The sequence below is a fragment of the Heterodontus francisci genome, chromosome 7 (assembly GCF_036365525.1).
Source record: "Heterodontus francisci isolate sHetFra1 chromosome 7, sHetFra1.hap1, whole genome shotgun sequence".
NCBI lineage: Eukaryota > Metazoa > Chordata > Chondrichthyes > Heterodontiformes > Heterodontidae > Heterodontus > Heterodontus francisci.
This window is the reverse complement of record NC_090377.1, coordinates 34,409,186-34,430,247: the sequence shown is the minus strand read 5'-3', so window position 1 is coordinate 34,430,247 and position 21,062 is coordinate 34,409,186. Positions and strand designations below refer to the sequence as shown.

General features: G+C 43.4%; 1 protein-coding gene across 15 annotated transcripts in view; it reads right to left on the bottom strand.

Moving 5' to 3' along the window:
• gtdc1 (glycosyltransferase-like domain containing 1) overlaps window positions 1-21,062 on the bottom strand; it is an 872,535-nt gene that overhangs the window by 242,720 nt on the left and 608,753 nt on the right. The gene's annotated exons all lie outside the window — the stretch shown is intronic.

The window sequence follows — 21,062 nt, the reverse complement described above, 5'->3', positions numbered from 1 at the left end:
TTAGAATCCAGGACCAGCATGTTCCTGTGAGGAAGAAGGATAAGTTTGGCAAGTTTCGGGAACCTTGGATAACGCGAGATATTGTGAGCCTCGTCAAAAAGAAAAAGGAAGCATTTGTAAGGGCTGGAAGGCTAGGAACAGATGAGTCCCTTGAGGAATATAAAGACAGTAGGAAGGAACTTAAGCAAGGAGTCAGGAGGGCTAAAAGGGGTTATGAGAAGTCATTGGCAAACAGGATTAAGGAAAATACCAAGGCTTTTTATATGTATATAAAGAGCAAGAGGGTAACCAGGGAAAGGGTTGGCCCACTCAAGGACAGAGAAGTGAATCTATGTGTGGAGCCAGAGGAAATGGGCGAGGTACTAAATGAGTACTTTGCATCAGTATTCACCAAGGAGAAGGACTTGGTGGATGATGAGCCGAGGGAAGGGAGTGTAGATAGTCTCAGTCATCTCATTATCAAAAAGGAGGAGGTGTTGGGTGTCTTGCAAAGCATTAAGGTAGATAAGTCCCCAGGGTCTGATGAGATCTACCCCAGAATACTGAGGGAGGCAAGGGAAGAAATTGCTGGGGCTTTGACAGAAATTTTTGCATCCTCATTGGCTACAGGTGAGGTCCCAGAGGACTGGAGAATAGCCAATGTTGTTCCTTTGTTTCAGAAGGGTAGCAAGGATAATCCAGGAAATTATAGGCTGGTGAGCCTTACGTCAGTGGTAGGGAAATTATTAGAGAGGATCTTCGGGACAGGATTTACTCCCATTTGGAAACAAATGGACTTATTAGCGAGAGGCAGCATGGTTTTGTGAAGGGGAGGTCATGTCTCACTACAACAAAAACAAGAAATGCTGGAATCACTCAGCAGGTCTGGCAGCATCGGTGGAAAGAGAAGCAGAGTTAACGTTTCGGGTCAGTGACCCTTCTTCGGAACTGACAAAAATTAGAAAAGTCACAGATTATAAGCAAGTGAGGTGGGGGTGGGGCAAGAGATAACAAAGGAGAAGGTGCAGATTGGACCAGGCCACATAGCTGACCAAAACGTCACGGAGCAAAGGCAAACAATATGTTAATGGTGTGTTGAAAGACAAAGCATTAGTACAGATTAGGTGTGAATACACTGAATATTGAACAGCAGCAAGTGCAAACCTGAAAAAAAAACCTGAAAAAAACAGTGGGTAAGCAAACTGAACAAACTAAGATGAAATGAAATAAATGCAAAAAAAGATTGTAAAAAATGTAAAAAAGAATGTCAAAAAAAGGAAGAAAAAATAACTAAAAATGAAAGTAAAATGGGGGGCTGTCATGCTCTGAAATTATTGAACTCAATGTTCAGTCCGGCAGGCTGTAGTGTGCCTAATCAGTAGATGAGATGCTGTTCCTCGAGCTTGCGTTGATGTTCACTGGAACACTGCAGCAATCCCAGGACAGAGATGTGAGCATGAGAGCAGGGGGGAGTGTTGAAATGGCAAGGAACCGGAAGCTCAGGGTCCTGCTTGCGGACTGAGCGGAGATGTCTCACTAATTTGATTGAGTTTTTTTGAGGAAGTGACAAAGATGATTGATGAAGCAAAGGCAGTGAATGTTGTCTACATGGACTTCAGTAAAGCCTTTGACAAGGTCCCTCATGGTAGACTGGTACAAAAGGTGAAGTCACATGGGATCAGAGGTGAGCTGGCAGGATGAATACAGAACTGGCTCAGTCATAGCAGACAGAGGGTAGCAGTGGAAGGGTGCTTTTCTGAATGAAGGGCTGTGACTAGTGGTGTTCCGCAGTGATCAGTGCTGGGACCTTTGCTGTTTGTAGTATATATAAATGATTTGGAGGAAAATGTAGCTGGTCTGATTAGTAAGTTTGTGGACGACACAAAGGTTGGTAGAGTTGTGGACAGTGATGAGGATTGTCAGAGGATACAGCAGGATATAGATCGGTTGGAGACTTGGGCGGAGAAATGGCAGATGGAGTTTAATTCGGACAAATGTGAGATAATGCATTTTGGAAGGTCTAATGCAGGTGGGAGGTATACAGTAAATGGCAGAACCCTTAGGAGTATTGACAGGCAGAGAGATCTGGGCGTACAGGTCCACAGGTCACTGAAAGTGGCAACGCAGGTGGATAAGGTAGTCAAGAAGGCATACGGCATGCCTGCCTTCATCGGTTGGGGCATAGAGTATAAAAATAGGCAAGTCATGCTGCAGCTGTACAGAACTTTAGCTAGGCCACACTTAGAATATTGCGTGCAATTCTGGTCGCCACACTACCAGAAGGACGTGGAGGCTTTGGAGAGGGTACAGAAGAGGTTTACCAGGATGTTGCCTGGTCTGGAGGGCATTAGCTATGAGGAGAGGTTGGAAAAACTCAGATTATTTTCACTGGAACGACGGAGGTGGAGGGGCGACATGATAGAGGTTTACAAAGTTATAAGCGGCGTGGACAGAGTGGATAGTCAGAAGCTTTTTCCCAGGGTGGAAGAGTCAGTTACTAGGGGACATAGGTTTAAGGTGAGAGGGGCAAAGTTTAGAGGGGATGTACGAGGCAAGGTCTTTACACAGAGGGTGGTGAGTGCCTGGAACTTGTTGCCGGGGGAGGTGGTGGAAGCAGGTACCACAGAGACGTTTAAGAGGCATCTTAACAAATAAATGAATAGGATGGGAATAGAGGGATACGGACCCTGGAAGTGCAGAAGGTTTTAGTTTAGGCAGGTATCAAGATCGGCGCAGGCTTGGAGGGCCGAATGGCCTGTTCCTGTGCTGTACTGTTCCTTGTACACACAATAAAGGATTCCCACCTACCTGTGCTTGAGTTGGCAAAATGTTACTCTTTAAATCACCAGTTTACTGTCCAGTTCTCCTCTAGGATAGTATGTTCCATACTACTTACCCATTCCTTCTAGGTGAGTTCAATATTTTCAAGGTAATTAGTATCAACAAAAATGAAAATAGAAACTCTTCAGGATTGACAGAGTTTACATTTTTAAATAAAGAATTCGACTTTGGCCCAGATATCTGGGTCAGTCAGAATGTTTGAAGTCATTAGAAGTTTTTACTCCTCCCCTCCCATAAGAAACATGTCTGTAAGCATTTGTAAGCTTGATGTGATTATTCAAGGTTAATTAGGCCTGATAAGTCCAGATTGGAAGATTAGTCAAACCTCAGCTGGTGGGTATTGGGATGGCCCCTATGGTTTAGTATGATAAACTCAAACCAAGCATGTAACATGAAGAATTTAAAAACATACCATCAGATGTATGGCCAACAGTACATCTGACTGAAAAATGACATGAAAATGCAAAATCAAGAGTCTGAAATAATACTTGTGTCAGGCAAACCCACCTGCCAAGACTGAAACACACAGTATTTCACCACATGAACATTAAAACTTTAAAAAATTGTAATCTCTGACTGGAAGGACCTTTGCATAGTACCAGGCAATTTGGAAACAAAGGGAGCCAATCCCTGTTTCTCCAATACACAGAAGTGGTCAAACCAGTTCTAGCCACATGTCTAGCTGGCTGGAGCTTTTGGATTTGAACTTCCAACAAAGGATGTTGAAGAAACTGTTGCGTATAAGGAGCTAGTCACATGACTAACCTGCGAGGCAACCTGGGAGTCTTTTTTGAATTTGAACTCAGACAAGGCCGTGTGCTCATGGAGTAAAGACCTTATCCTGGGACTGAGAACATCTTCTCTCCTGCCTGTCTGTCTGCCTTCATCTCTTCCCACAGAACTGAATCTTGTGAAAACACGTGAAACTCAAAGAGAGAAGGGTTTGCCACGTGAACAAAGTTTTAAGAAGATTACTGGGCCTCAACGAATTGCAATACCATAGCTTCAATCAAGGACTACAGCGAGCTCGAGAAACAGTAACAAGATATTGCCTCAAACTGTTCTACTTATCTTTTCTACTGCTCCTTTCTATTCCTATCTGGATGTTTATATCACGGGTGCATGCTTGCATGAATGCGTCATATATCTGTAGGCTAAACCACATTAGAGTTTAAGTTTAAGGTTTTAAGAAATTTCCTCTTTCTGCTTTATACCAAAGAAAGCCTGTGTGTGCTCAGTTCTTTGCCTTATAATTGAAAACTGTTGACACGGATTCACAAAAAGGGGAGCTCAAAACACAGTGTGTTTAAAATTAAACCCTGTTACAATAAGACCAGGTGAAGACAGCAAGAGACCCCTAGACACATTGCTCACCTGTTCATAACAGAAATTGGGGGCTAGCATCCAGCATTTTACCCACAGACAAATCAGTGGAAATTGGAAGTGAGAGCCAAATTGTTCCCTCTCAAAAAAAGAGCAAATCAATACACGTTTTCTTGTGATTGTGTATGATTGCATACTAACATGTCTGCAACTGAAGCGAGTAGCTCTCCAAGCCAGGGTGAAGTAACTTGGGATAAGTTAAAAACACTGTCTCTGGAGGAGTTGAGAAAAATGACTGATCAGTGTGGGATCACTGTACGTGGCAAGGCTAGGAAGTCTGAACTCCTCAGGCTAGTGGCCAACCATTTTTCCTTGAATGTGAAGAAGCAGAAGCAGGGTTAGAAGCAGACCGAGAGAGGTTACTGCTAGCAAAAATACAATTGGAACAAAGGAAACTTGAATGAGAAGACAGGGAAAGAGAAAGAGAGAAAGGAGAGGGAGAATTAAAGAGCCTTCCAAATGGAATGTGAAGAAGAAAAAAAGACAGGAGAAGGAGCGAGAGAGACAGAGAACGGAAATTCCAGAAAGAATGCGAAGAAAGACAGTTACAGTGGCTTGAGTTAACTAGGGGTCGACAGAGTGACCCCAGTGAAAGCATGGCCAATATGGAGGATCAGAATTCAGGCTTGTACAAGATTGCTAAAACTCGTCCAATTAATTCCAAAATTCAACGAGGAAGATGTGGAAGAATTTTTTGTGTCTTTTGAGAAACTGGCAAGGCAGCTAAAATGGCCAGCTGAGACCTGATCTCTTTTACTGCAAAGCAAACTAACTGGAAAAGCCCATGAGGTCTATTCCTCGCTGCCAGATGGGAGTTCATCTAACTATGAACTGACCAAAAATGCTATCCTCGGGCCATATGAATTAATACCCAAAGTCTACCGCCAGAAGTTTAGAACCCTCAAAAAGTAAGCCAATCAAACCTATCTGGAGTTTGAAAGAAACAAGCAGCTGGCTTTTGACCAGTGGCTGGGGCCTTTAAAAATACAGCTCAGCTACAAGACTCTCAGAAAAGTAATCCTGTTAGAGGAATCTAAAAACTCTCTCCCCTTCTCAATAAAAACTCATGTCGAGGAGCAGCGGGTTCAGGGAGCCCGTCAAGCGGCCGTTCCAGCCGATGAGTTTGCTTTAATTTATAAGTCGGTTTCCCAGGGGAGCACCCCCACAAATCCGAAAAGGACAAAGGATGGGAAGGTGATAGAAGCCCAGGCAGTCCTGGAAGAGAAAGGAAAGCAGAAGACACAGGGAGCTCTCCTGCAACCAAAAAGGAAGGTGCTGTGAGCAAGAGTGAGGCCCGGAGACCTGTGTGTAAAAGGAAAGGCATTTAAAAGCTGCCTGCTGGAAATTAAAGGGGAAACCGGTAGGGTTAATCAGGGCACACCCGCTCACTGAAGATGGGACCCTGATGGAAAGCACAGAACAAGCTGAGGCTTTAACTGCAGTAAGGGTGCAACCCAGGAAGCTTACTACGTCCAGTGCATGAAAAGTTAATAGGATTCCTGAAGGTTACCAGGGTTTGTATCTGAAGGGAAAGTAATCCCATTTCCCTCGAGTGGGGCAAGCAAACCAAAAGTGATTCTCAGGTACACAGGGGCCACCAGATCCCTTTTACTGGGAAAAGGCCTGACCTTTCCCCCAGAGAGTGCAGTGAACATCAAAATGGTGGTGAATGGTTTTGGAGGGCAGTGTATGTCTGTACCTGTACACCGGGTGCACCTGGAGTGAGACCTTGTCCTGGACTGATGACCGTAGGGATTGTCCCTAGTTTGCCTTTGGACGGGGTTGACCTGCTCCTAGGTAATGATCTGGCAGGGGTGAAGGTGGTAGCCCCTCCAGTAGTGAAAGAAAGCCCGCAGGAGATCAGAGAGACAGGATGGTGGCAGGAGACGGTCTCCTGCAGAGTCTCTGAATGTGTAGTGGGTCAGGCCATGGGCGGCACAGTGGCGCAGTGGTTAGCACTGCAGCCTCACAGCTCCAGGGACCCGGGTTCGATTCTGGGTACTGCCTGTGCGGAGTTTGCAAGTTCTCCCTGTGTCTGCGTGGGTTTCCTCCGGGTGCTCCGGTTTCCTCCCACATGCCAAAGACTTGCAGGTTGATAGGTTAATTGGCCATTATAAATTGCCCCTAGTATAGGTAGGTGGTAGGGAAATATATAGGGACAGGTGGGGATGTGGTAGGAATATGGGATTGGTGTAGGATTAGTATAAGTGGGTGGTTGATGGTCGGCACAGACTCGGTGGGCCGAAGGGCCTGTTTCAGTGCTGTATCTCTAAACTAAACTAAACCAGCTCCCCCAGAGGAGACTGCATTGACATTGCAGGCAAATGACCATGAGGTCTGCCTGGCCAAGACGTTCTTTGGAAAGTTAGGAGACCCAGGCAATGAATTAAATGAGCTTTTCCTAGGTGAGGCTCAACGAGCCGACCTAGTATTGCGAGGATTAGCACAGGCTGCCCGATGAGAAAATGAAGCAGAGGGAGTCCCTGACTGCTACTTTTTAAAGAATGAGGTACTGATGAGGAAATGGAGTTCTCCTCACAGACCTGAGGGCCAGGAATGGACAGTAGTTCACCAGTTAGTGGTGCCACAGAGGTACCGGGGAGCAATATTAAGAAGGGCCCACAAGACCACAGTAGCTGTACATGCCAGTGTACGAAAGACCAAAGCCCGCAGAAGACTGCAGTTTTACTAGCCAAAACTCCACAAGGATATGGAGGAGTTGTCACATGTGCCAGGTTGAGGAAAAACCCTAACCTACAGTGAAACCTGCACCCCTAAGTCCTGTACCGGTGTTAGGAAGACCCTCCAGCAGAAACATAGAAACTAGGAGCAGGAGTAGGCCATTTGGCCCTTCGAGCCTGCTCCGCCATTCATTATGATCATGGCTGATCATCCAACTCAGTGGCCTGTTCCCGCTTTCGCCCCATACCCTTTGATCCCTTTAGACCCAAGAGCTAGATCTAACTCCTTCTTGAAAACATACAATGTTTTGGCCTCAACTGCTTTCTGTGGTAGCGAAAGGGGGGCTGGTGAACTGTAAGGGACCCCAGCCGAGAACAAACGGGACAGGCAGGCACATGGCTGGCAAAAGTTTAGAAAGAGAAGGGAAAAAGTGACCCAGAGGGAAGGTTAAAGGAAGTCCAGGAGGAATTCCGGATGAAAATCCCTACTGCCCGGTCAACCAACCCAGAGAAATGTGAAAAGTTAGACCCCACATCCTCCTATGTAAATGCAGACTCTAGAAGCACCCCACCAGAATTGCTAACAGCATTTACAGGAACCTGTAGAGACAAAGAGAGACCTCTAGGGGGCAAGAGAAACCGTGATGGTGATGCCTCACCTAGTCGAAATGTCACAGTTAAGTCTGCACAAGTACCTGAAGGTAGGAGTGTCCCAGAAAACAAAGGGGAGAGTAACAGAGAATCCTCCCCCACAGTCAGAGGAAAAGGGAACCACCCATCTCCTGAAGCCAAAAGACTTTGCATGAATCAGGGAGTTCAGGATGGACACACCCCCTACTAGCTCTCCTGGAGAGAAAAAAAGGGGACATGAAAGCAGCCCTGCCCTCCTTGCCGCCCCAGAACAGACCATTTTAATGAGCTTCAAGTCTGGTGAATAAATGGAAATGAATGAGATAAATGCATGGTTTTCTTTCTGTATCTTATATTTCTCTCAAACTCTGTAATGAAATGCGCCATTTTCTTCAAATCGCATTTCATTCCCCTGGAGGTGTCAGGCAAACCCCACTTGCCAAGACTGAGGGACACACTATTTCACCACATGAACATTAATACTTTATAAAAATTGCTATCACTCACTGGAAGGACATTTGCATAATACCAGACAATTTGGAAACAAAGGAGCCAATCCCTGTTTCTCCAATACACAGAAGTGGTCAAATCAGTTCCAGTCACATATCTAGATGGCTGGAGCTTTTGAATTTGAACTTCCAACAAAGGACAGTGAAGAAACTGTTCCATATATAAGGAACTAGTTACATGACTAACCTGTGGGGCAACCGGGAGTCTTTTTTGAATTTGAACTCAGACAAAGCCGTGTGCTCATGGAGTAAAGACCTTCTCCTTGGACTGAGAACTTCTTCTCTCCTGCCTGTCTGCCTTCATCTCTTCTCACGGAACTGAATCTCATGAAAACACGTGAAACTCAAAGAAAGAAGTGTTTGCCACATGAACAAAGTTTTAAGAAGATTACTGGGCCTCAACGAATCGTAAGACCATAGCTTCAATCAAGGACTACAGCGAGCTCGAGAAACAGTAACAAGATATTGCCTCAAACTGTTCTACTTATCTTCTGCTTTTTTCTATTCCTATCTGCATGTTTATATCGTGTGTACATGCTAGCTTGAGCGCGCCTTATATCCGAAGGCGTGAACCGTATTAGAGTTTAAGTTTAAGGTTTTAATAAATTTCCTCTTTCTGCTTTATACCAAAGAAAGCCTGTGTGTGCTCAGTTCTTTGCCTTATAATTGGAAACTATGAACACAATTCACAAAGGGGGAGCTCAAACATTGTGTGTTTAAAATTAAACCCTGTTACAAAAGACCAGGTGAAGACAGCAAGAGACCCCTAGACACATTGGTCACTTGGTTGTAACACTTGTTTGTTTGAATGTTGTGCCTGCTGTACATTAGCTGACAGCCATGTGCAACAGTAATACAGTTCAGGATGGTCAACCAGCCAATCCAAACCTGAGAACCTTCGGCAGATTTGTGGTTTCTCACCAAATAACAAGAGCTTTTCAACAGTAGTTTAATATACGGAAGATCAACCTGAAACAATGATGAGGAGCGAGTGGGGTAGAGATATACTAAGTATAAAATAATGTGCACATAAAACCTGCATCCCAGATGAAGGTATTAAGGAGATGAACCATGGCCTTTGTGGCTATTCTGCACCTGTGCTCTGTATGAGTTGGTGTATCTTTTTCCACCACGCAAGCCCCTTCCTCTGTTGTGATCAGAGACTCAGCTGTCCTGCCTCACCAAATTTACTAATATTTTCTAAAATGTTTGTCCAGGCTGGCGCCTGCTTTGAGTGATTTAGGCAACATTTGGGTATAGTAGTAAATTGTTTGGGATGGCCGCACAGTGTGGATTCAATGTCCTGAGCTTTGGGGCTTATCTGTCAAAAACAGAAGCAGCATGAGGTAAGCACATGGACAGGGTTATGTATAGAAAACTTTTTAAAATCTGCTGAAAGTGAAAGTCATTGCTACAGTGAATACATACAATTATTGTTTCATAAGCCATTGTCATCTCCACAAACTTCATCATCCCTCAGGCACTTTATAATGTCCTACCCTATGACATCCCTAATGGCCTGCTTGTCACAAGTAATGGGTTTTATTTGTGTACCACTTCCTTCCTGACACAGTATCATCTGTTCAAGGTTGTCTTCTTCTGCAGCAAGAAGCTAAGACTAGCATACAGTGTACAATATTGCGAGGTCTCGCGATGCAAAATGTAAACCACCTTGCTGGCTGAAGATGGAAAGGCAGTGTGAGTACTTACATATTAGTAAGTTGTGCCGAATGATAGTGAACCATCTTTCTCACGCTTCCTTGTTTTTCCTGTTGGGATAACTCAGAAGTAACCTTATTGCCTCCGTTTTGTTCTATCCTTACGATGAGGTAGTAGTGAAATTTGGGATAACAATACTTTCTGAAACTAGTTAGGTAAATGTGGTTGATACTGACCCATTGTATAGTTATTTCTAACAATGCAAAATGATTGGCACTCAAAATAGTCTTTTGTAATGTTAATGAATTGACCATCAGTCCGACATATCAGTATGGCATAGTTGACATTAACCCTCACTGCTTACCTTACCACTTTTCTTCAAATTGGATATGTTCTTCTGCACATCCTTCTCAGAGCAATCAGGTTGCTTAGATGGCATTATCTCCAATGTGACTGCTTCCTAAGCCTTCTGGAACCTTGTGTTAAGTAATGGATTGCCTTTTTAATCAGCAAAAGGCATTTTCCATTCCATTCCATGCCATACCATGCCTTCTTCCTTCAATGCTCCAATTTGTACACTCTATAGCTGAATTGATACATTTGTCTTTATAAAATGTATTTATGTGCCTAAGATTGTAAATGGGCTATTCACCATTATTTTTGCAGATTTTTCTTTCTGACTAGCTACTCTGTTGTGCATTATTTGCCACCTGTCTTATCTCCAAGAAAGTGCTTGGAGTCTATCTGTGCATTCCTGCAAATGCACTAATAAGAGGGGGAAAAATTCTCAACACATAATCAGTGCACTAGGAGCATATTAAACACACTGGTGGAAAGGGAAGTTAAAGCTTAGTTTTTAATACATTCTAAAAAAGCCCCATTTCAATCTATACAATCCTTTTTTTGGGGCATCCAAAGGGAGTGTTGAAATGGAATCTGCGGTATAATGAATAATGGTGAGGAAGTGCCAGTCATTGCTCTAAAAATCTCTCCCACAAGTAAGTTTGGTCATGATGAACAACCCTAGATCGAATTATTGAGGTAGAACACTAGTAACTTTCTAAAAGGTTGAGCTACAATCAAGCAATGAACATGGTGTGTAGAATGGTGCACAGTGTAGAGCCTCCTTAAGGAAATATTTTGGCCTGACTTCAACATATTTTTACATACGGACACACGAATTAGGAGCAGTAGGCCACTTGGCCCTTCGAGCCTGCTCTGCCATTCAATATGTTCATGGCTGAACTGATTACTCCACATTTCCACCTACCCCCTATAACTTTCCACCCCCTTGTTTATCAAGAATTTTCTGACCAAATGATCCCCTTCTGTGCTATTCTAGTCAATGATTCCAATTCTTTTCTGTCGATTTTTAATGTAGCTGTGCCATTGCACAAAAAAGTATGCTGTTCTCTGTGAGACTACTAATGAGGCAAGTACCAAGTAATGTGTGTAGGATTTGATGAAGAAAGTAGGATAACTCATCATTTTTACTAACCAAACCATAAGATCTTCTACAGAACTGTATTAAAAAATGTACAAAAAAAATATAAAAAGCTGTATTTAGCAAAGATTCAAACACTAGTATTGGGTAAAAGTATGAGGATTTTTCCAACTAGCAGTTTCACAGATTGCTCAATTAACAATCTTAAAGTCTACCTGAAACATCATTGTAGTGCGAGTTGAATGCCTGTCAACATTTCTGATGGTTTGTTCCTTGCTAAATACTCATAGTGCAAAATGCATTCTGCAAGGTTCTGTTCAATAATTGGAGTCTTAAGACTGTGTATATGCTTTGTGGGAAATAAAAAAAAATGCAAAATACTTCAGCTCTGTAGAAGTAGAAGCCCAAATCACAGTTAACATCCACAGAGTGGAATTTATGTTTCATTACTGAGAAATAGGGAAAGAATACAGGTCTGGAATTTCTTGGAAACTTGCAGCATAGTAATGGCTCATCACCAGCGGGCTGAATGTGTTCTCTTGTTGGAGGTGGGTTTGGTGGCATGGGGGCAGGGCGGGGACGGGGGGTGATGTAGAGAATCTCCACAGAGCCGTCCACCATGAAACCTGGTGCTGTACTGCAGTTTGCCAATTTTGTTGGAGGCGAGGAAGTACCGTAGTGGTACTGACACCCCGACGCAATGGCATTGTAATTCAGATGTTTGAAAAGCTGCTTTAAATAAATTTGAATCTAATTCACTGCAATCCAATGAAGGTTTCTCAATTTTATGGTTGATGTGTGGCATTCATGTGCCTTCAGTTTCGCAAGTTTGAAAAGTTAGTTCCACTGAGGCAAGAGTCTTCGGTGCTACAAAATGGAAGGTAACCTAACCAAAGTAACATAAGGGAAGTGGGGTTTACGGCGGCTATTGCCTCTATGCTGAGTGTCCACAGGGCTTGAGTGTGAACGGGGGAAGCTCTGCAATGGGCTTGTGTGAATGGGGGATATTCAGCAAGAGGCTTCTGTGTGAATGAAGGGACCTCAGAGTGTATAGGTTGCGTGGGTCTGGGGGCCATTAGAGGATATCCTAAATGATATTGTTATGGTGTGACGTCTCTCACTTCTGGATAAGACCAACAGTAATCATTACTCTAGAGCCACATCAGGCACCCTGTTTTCCTGGATCCTTTTAACATATTGAATCTCCTCTGAAGGCAGGTCCAAGATGCAGCTGTGTTTCAGCCAGAAGCTCCAAGATGCAAACAGCAGTACGTGGCAAGGTCAAGAAGAACCAAAGTATGCAAGAGTGTCTACAGGATTCACATTACCTACCTGCAGATGTCTGAGCAACACTGTCAGCGATGCCTGTGGCTGTCCAGGGAGGCCGTCACAGACCTATGCGGCCTACTGCATGACGAATTGCAACCAATCAGATTTGGGTCACCCTATGCTGTGGCCCTCAAGATTACTGTGGTGCTCAACTTTTATACATTGGAATTATTCCAGGGATCCACCGGGGACATGTGTGGGGTCTCTCTAGCCTCAGCGCACCGCTGCATTAAGGAGGTAACCAATGCCCTGTACAAAAGTCCAGCAACTATGTGCGCTACTGGACAGACTCAGAGTCAGGCCAAGGGGCCATCGGATTTGGAGCCGTCGCTGGATTTCCCCCAGGTGCAAGGTGTAATTGATTGGACGCATGAAGCCATCAAGGCTTCCAACCAGACGCCTTCATCAACAGGAAGGGATTCCATTCACTCAACGTTCAACTGGTCTGCGACCACCGAAAATATTTTCTTTACGTGTGTGTCCACTTCCTGGGATGCTGCCACGACTCCTACATAGTTCACCAGTCCCAGGTGCCAGAACTTTTCACTCCCCCCGCTCGACTTCAGGGGTGGACTCTCTGAGATAAGGGCTACCATTTGAAGACATGGCTTCTGACATTAGCGAGGAACCCTCACAATGAAGCAGAGGAGATACACAATGCTTGCCATGTCTCCGCCCAAGTGACAATCGAGCAGGCCATTGGGCTGCTGAAGATAAGGTTCCAATGCCTTGATAGATCTGGTGGGGTCCTGCAGTATGCCCCTGTGAGGGTTGCCTGTATCATGGATGTCTGCTGTGCTCTACATAATATTGCACTTCAGAAGAGGGAGGCCTTACATGAGGATGACAAACATGAGCATCAAACATCCTCCAAAGAAGAAGACACGGAGGAGAGACATGGCCAAGCAGCTATGGAGGAGCACAACATGACAATGGAGGCTAAACAACATGAGCAATGTACAAGGGAGGCAAGGGACAACCATATAATGACCCATTTCCAACAACCCTGATGTCAAACCAATAAGAATGCCAAATATACTGATCATACATGTAGTTTTCTGTACCATCTGTCTCACCTGAATTAAGGCCAACAACAATGTGAGCTAGTCCGCATGGCAGAACATTTGTAGAATACTTCTTCACACACATTGCTATGATAATGATGTCCGTGGTCACACTGGCAATGCTCTTAGGGTTATGTTGGAATTCTGAGATTCACAATTAAGGCATGTTGCAACCTGATTTACAGACAATGAAGGCTAATGATTGACACAAAAGATCATGTAATTAAAGAAAACATAATTGTGTCACTCGTAAATACTCTTGTGAGTAGGTATTTTTTTTAAAGACGTTTGTGGGTGCCCCTGAGTGGTGTAAACCCTGTGCTAGCAACTAGACTGGAGGCAGGCTGCTGATCAGGGTGCCCCTTGGCCTGGGAGGACTTCGGCAGTTGTCCTCTGCGTACCTAAGGCCTGGAGGGCCTCGGCTGCCTGAAGGCTTCCTGCATTTTTGCAGGACTGTCCTCAAGCGTCACGGCTGCTGGAGCTAGATTCACTGGCAAAGGGGCTGAGGAGCCAGTGTCCACACCTCAATCACCCTGAGAGGAGACACCAGATGTGAAGCTCATCCTCTCCTCCTCCCACGCAAAGCTCGTTTGAACCTCCTTGCTCACCACAGAAGGACTAGGAGCAGGAAAATGCTGCAGGTCCTTCTCTCGCCCTGCCAATGCTGATCTGAACTCATGGCCAAGGCGAGAGTTTGCAGGTCATAGCACATCTGTGGAATGTGGTTCTCCAAGAGGGTCGCCTTCCTCTCGATGGATGAAGCCATGCACTCATATGCCTGGTACATGGCAGCAGTCATGGCATGGATGGACACCCCCACCGTACTCTCAAGGCTACGCATGGCCTCTGGTATCTCTGCCAAATGTTGCCTTACTTCTCCTTGCAACTCCAGCATTCTCTGCGCTATCGACACCAGAGGCTCATCATCACCTTGAGGCACAGCATGGTCCTAGCCACCCACATTCCTCTGTCAGAGGCCTCGGCTTTCTCAGCCTCAGCCAGCTGCTCAGGTACGTGAGTGGTGCTCTTACCAGGTTGTGACCCTGATCCTAAAGCTGAGTGGATTCCCACCGAGGTTAAAGTATCTACGCTGGTGGAAGGTGCAGGAGAGTCAAGGAAGGGTGCATTCTCTGAGTGCTCCTCGTCCTCAGAGGTTGTCACCAGTCTCTCAGGGTCTGCAGTCACCTGCGAGTGGCGACCTGCAAGATACCATTAAAACATGATGTGTGTGTTAGCCTACACATTTCGCATTAAGGACAACAAGCCAGAGCTAATTTAGCATGATTATTGTATTTTTATCTAATCGGCAACAATCACTCTCTTGTGCAGGGACCCCGAGTTCCACGTGTGAGATGATGTGTCCTCTTTGGCTCCTGGCTAATTCCAGCAGCTCCTCTCCAGGCTGGCTTAAAAGACGCTGGTCGGGAACTCCGCCACCAGGCCTAGCTGCTTCCCTCCTGTTATGGGGCGCCCTCCTGAAAGAGCAGGGATAGAGATACTGAACATTGCCAAACGTCTCAACATCATGCTACTACTAACATGGGACCCTCATCAACACCTGGGGGATGTTTTGTATCTCATACGTTCAACCTGTCATGGGTCTTACTTGGACTGAGGTATAAACAAGGGAGACTTGTTTCACATATGCAGCCAGTCATCTGCCATCAATATGCTATGACCTCCCTCTCTTTCGAATGGTTTTGGCACCCATATGGCATTCCATTGGGCGACAAGCAGACCACAATAAGCAATTTTGGAACATGCCACTTACCTTTGCTGAACGCAGGAGATAATTGACCCTCTTCCTACACTGGAACCAGTTTCGTCGGGTGACCCCATGGCTGCTGACCTCCTCTGCGATCTCTGTACAGGCTTGCCTGGTCAGGTGGGAGGACCTCTTCTAGTCATTGCTGGGGAAAAGGACCTCCCGCCTTTCCTTTGCAGCCTGGAGGAGAATCAGCAGGCAGGCATCACTGAAGCGTGGGGTCACCCTTGCTCGGACATCTAACATAGTCAGAAGTATGCCCAGCGGGGCTGCTTGCTGAGTTACAGATTTCTTTTTAACAGCACTGAGCTGTTACTTCAATGAGCTTATGTAGAATGCACAGAGCGAGTAAATGCAGGGCTGGCAGGCTTTTAAAAATGGCGTCAGCACCTGCTCCAACATCAGATGACGCGTTTGTGAACTAGAGGCCTGTTCAGGTCGGGAAAAAAAGAACCTGACCCGAGCCCGAGTCCCTCCGATTTTGCCCCGGGCCCCACCAGACCCGAACGCACCCCGATCCGACCATCCGTTTACTTACCTTCCTACTGGGAAGTTCCACGAAGCTGCAGCGCACATGTGATGACGTCATAGAGACATCACTTGCTCACTGCGCAGACTCAGTTTCGTCCCAGATTCTCAGGTAAGTTTTTCAATTTCAATACTTAGCAGCAGAGCACTTACTGTGTGTCCAGCCCGACCCGAGCCCGAAAGCAGTACCCTGAAGATGGGCCCGACCTGACCCGAGCCCAACACAAGTCATCAGGTCCCGTCGGGTTCGGGTCAGGTAGCAGGCCTCTACTGTGAACGGTGTCTCCATTGCCACCCTGCCAATTGGGGGGGGGGGAGCGGCCGCCCACCATGTAATTGCAGCGGCGCAGTCGCTGGTGTCACAAACAGGACCGCTGCCATTTTGCGCATCCATTGCCACTTCCAGCAGCAGGATAGTAAAATTCAGCCCAGTGTATGCCATTATTCCAGTGTAGATGTGCCAACAAATAATAGTGTAAGTGAGTTATGCACTTATTTATGCTGCACTATAGGCTCCTGAGACTTCTGTGCCACTCCACCGAAACCCACACCAAAACTAAGAAAAGTTGATTATCATATTACCACTCACTTTTGCAGTTGATCGATGATCGCAATTTTCCTGGATTGACTAACTCAGAATGTTTGTAACATATTGCCCATTCCAAACAAAATCTCAGATGGCATCACAAAGTGGGTCTAACAACAATAACAAATCTTTTACTTTCCTTTGCATTGAGTTGGTCAAAAGACCTCTCAGGTAAGCACATTTAAGGCTCCAAACAGGAATTGAAGGACAGCTCCGGGTGCTCAAATATACTGAATATGCAACCTTTTGGTCAGCTATGTGGCCTGGTCCAATCTGCACCTTCTCCTTTGTTATCTCTTGCCCCACCCCCACCTCACTTGTTTATAATCTGTGACTTTTCTAATATTTGTCAGTTCCGAAGAAGGGTCACTGACCCGAAACGTTAACTCTGCTTCTCTTTCCACAGATGCTGCCAGACCTGCTGAGTGACTCCAGCGTTTCTTGTTTTTGTTTCAGATTTCCAGCATCCGCAGTATTTTGCTTTTATATTACTGAATATGCATCTTGGCATGGATGTTAGAATTGAATGGAACTGGGAAAATAACAGGTTTCATTGAATTGCAAATCAGTTCATACGCAAGACGCTATGATAGCATTGATCAATTGCAGAATAATCATTTAGCACAATCAGCATTAAGGAGTGTTCTGGAACTGGCCTCAAAGAACGATGCTTCTATTATGTTGATCTGAAACAAATGGAACTGCTCTGGTTTGTTAGGTAGGACATTACTTGGTCATTTCAAAACCTGGTATTCAAAGACTATTGCCAGAAAGCCAACTTTTTCTCACTAAAACTGTCTTCCTGTCTTTCAATGGACCACACATTTTTTCTCAGGATAAATGTAATAGAATTGACTTTCAGTTGCCACTGAGAATACCCATCCAATGCTGTTAGCACTCAGAGCAGCACTTTGAACTGGGTGTGGACATCCGAATGATAAACTCAGCAACAAAACAATAAAGACAACTGTTGCAATTTCTTGACAAACATGGATGAGCATCAGAAATATGTCAAACTAAATGATGGTTTCTGGTGAGGGACCCTTGATTAAAGTACATGAAAGGTCACATGGAAGCTCTAATGTTAGAAATTATCTTCAAGGATTATTGCTTTTCAATTCTTCCAGTCAATGATATCAAGAACATATCTCGCGCTAAGTGGAGAACTGGAATATAAAGAGTGATTATACTAGTACTGACTACTCAAAATACAAATTAGATGTGGTAAAACTATACTTATCTTTAGTTCATGATAAAGGATAACATATTACTTCCCAGTCTTACTTCCCTCTTCTTTGAACTCAACATATTATATTATTATGTTGGAATGACATCAACTTGACATGCACAGAGTGCTCACACCACTATCATCTTTATTAACCTTCCATTTGCATTACAGTTTGCACTGTCCCTACTGCATAGGTTTAAAAAAGTCAAGGATTAATCTATACACCATCAATCATAAATAACAAAAAATAAGCAGCAGTTAGTTGAAGGCAGTATTTCAATCTTATGGTTCATGATGTTTTGAGATTCACTTGATTGAATTGCTGCCTTGTAATGGACTGCCAGCCATCTATTATCCAATATGCTATATATAAAAGGAAAAACATAACCTAGTGAAAGACAGCCCAATATTTCTCACTAAAACTTTCTTCCTGTCTTTCAAATGGACAACAAATATTATTTCCCAATAGAACTCCCCTGTCAGAGTCATAATCTTGTAAAGCTATGCTCTTCCTGTCACATGATTGTAAGCCATAATGTTGAATTTTAGAAAAAAGTGCCTGTGGTAATGGCAAAGTCCAAAAGGAATGTTTTGAATCAGAAAACAAGTCGAGGACTGTATTGAATATAATGAATAAAAAAGTCCAGATTTGTGTTCAATAGCGTAATGCATTTTAAAAATTGGGAAGAAGATCATACACAGCTCAAATTTTATTTCTACATTTTAATATATCAGCTTCATAATAAACACCCACCCATCTGTTATTCAGTATGTATATTTTTCAACATAATAAAAATAGTCCTGAAGCAGTTAGTTTCTTTTCTATACTATAATTTACCAAACATTCAACTCAGTTCTTAACAGCTGTATAAACTGCAAAAGATAAAATGATACAATAAAGATGTTGTTTTTTTTCTGTGTAACCCAACCAATTGTATCTTCCATCACTGGTAGCCGAGGAAAACATGTATCAAAGCCTTCAAAGTTTTTACCTGATCAGCAAAATCACCAGATCAACTAACAGCAATTTTCTCAATCCAGCGCATATATTTGGTGTTTATGACAGGAAACCCATTTCCAAAAGCTGAACCAAACCTCTAAACATGTAACCTATCTTGATATCAAACAGTGTCTGCGAAGCTTTGCTGTCGACTTCTTGCATCACACTTCAGTATTACGATTTGGTGTTATACTTTTAGAAACAATAACAGATATAACTCTAACTATCCAGACTTACTATAACAATACAGACTCATGAAAATCTGCCTAAGATAAAATACAACAAATCAAATTGCTCAAGAATTTTTTAAAATCCAGTCACCAATACTTTTCTCAATAACTGACCTTTCTAATGTCCAAAATAAAATGTGTAACATAATTAAGACAAAAAAAATAGAATTTACAATTAATACTTAAAAACTACAGAGTCGCTAATAAATCAAAACATGAAGTTGATATTGCTTTCCAGAGCTCCAACTCATCTGTTGGCTTCAGTTAGATGGAGCATCTCAACATATACAAAAAATTCACTCATGCATTAGGAGGATTGTGGCAAAATAATGGCAAGCTATCTCACAACCAGTTGGTGTACCTCCTCCTGGTGTGAAGGATTATTAGGTTCTTTTCTGAATTAGTTGAAAACAAACTGTAGAATGAACTTGTCAGTTAAAGTTTTCAATGTATCAATGGTTAGATTAAAGGGACAGCAATTTTATGACACTGCTGCCAATTTTGCAATATTTTCAATACGTGCTGCATTCCCCCATCCCCGACTTGATTGCTGCTGCCTTCTCTTTCCCTATCCAATACTTGCATATGCCTTGATATTTGGGTGTGATGGTAGGGGAGAAGGGGGAAGTGAGGAGACATATGAAACTTGCATACCCAACACACATTCCTAGCATCTACATATTATCACAACGTTATCATATTGCTATCATAAAAGCAAAATACTGCAGATGCTGGAAATCTGAAATTAAACCAAGAAATGCTGGAAATACTCAGCAAGTCTGGCAGCATCTGTGGAGAGAGATCATATTGTCTCAATATGCAAGTTATCATATTGCTGTTTGTGGGAGCTTACTGTGCACAAATTGGCTACCGCGTTTACTACATTACAACAGTTCTAAAGTACTTGACTGGCTGTAAAGCTGAAGGGCACTATATAAATGCAAGTCTTTTTTCTTCATTAATAGAATTTTGAAAGTTTAGCAAGTAAATACAAAGGTTTTCATTAACAACACCCTTTTTTGTAGTTAGAAAATATAAATAATCTAATTCATCACAGTTCTGATAGTCAGGTATCCAGGGACAATATTGGAGCAAAAATCTCTGCTAACCCTACTCCACAGTGATACTATTCCCATTGCCGATTGTCAAGCTCCCAATTACTCACTCTTCTGCTATTACTCACTCTTCACACAGCTAATTCATGTCTTCAGTTATCCACTGTCTCCAAATGCACTACCCCCCTATTCACCAGATCTCCAATTGCTAACTTGTCAAATCCTCAGCACCCCATGCCTCTGTCCAAATACTAGTCTAGGCCACCAATACTTTCTACAACCTTTCACTGATTATTTACTGTCCTTTATTACTCCTGTACCTTGAGCCCAATAGCTTGATTCCATACTAGAACCCCCAAATCCTCAGTACGTTCCTCCCCCAACTACTTATTACTCTCTTTATCCAAACACTTCATCAAACCTCTTACTTACTCTAACAGTGCCACCCAAAGACTTACTCAGTATCCCTCTCATGAATATATCTTCTCATTTACCGTGAAGGTTATTATTTATCAGAAGTTCCCTTCCTTGTAGAACACAGGGCATCAACTAGTGCATATATAAAACATTCCATTTTTGCCTTTCATACTTCCTGTGTCATAACCCAGGCATCATACTTATTATGCACCTGATTGGTTCAAATTACATATTCAGACACAGTAACAAATAAATGGAGATACGAAGAACGTATGAATCCGAAGCGAGGAAAATACGTGCATAAATGTCCAAGTGAAGACCGACGATAAAAATAAATCATTCATGGATAATAAATAATCAAGCATGATCAAATTCTACCAACAAAATACAGCAGAAAGCAAGTCCATGAAACTGTCCCATGTATTAAAGATACTTTATGTTGCCATCTTGATTTTCCCATGAAGGTAAGCACTTATTACAGGAAATAAGGTTCTTAACATAATAAAGGAATGAAAAAGATTACAATATTTTCCTATAAAACTTATACAATAGCATTTCCTGTGTTTGAAATGGCTGTAAAATATTTTCCATTGGTGGCCTTCGTCTCTGTGAGAAGGTTAAGTCTGCAGTTTTTGGGTGCATCATGGTTAGCTGAAGAAATTCAAACCAGCTGGTTACAGTTCCCAGCCTGCACAACTTCTAGGAATATTTCTGATGGACAGCAAGACTATGCT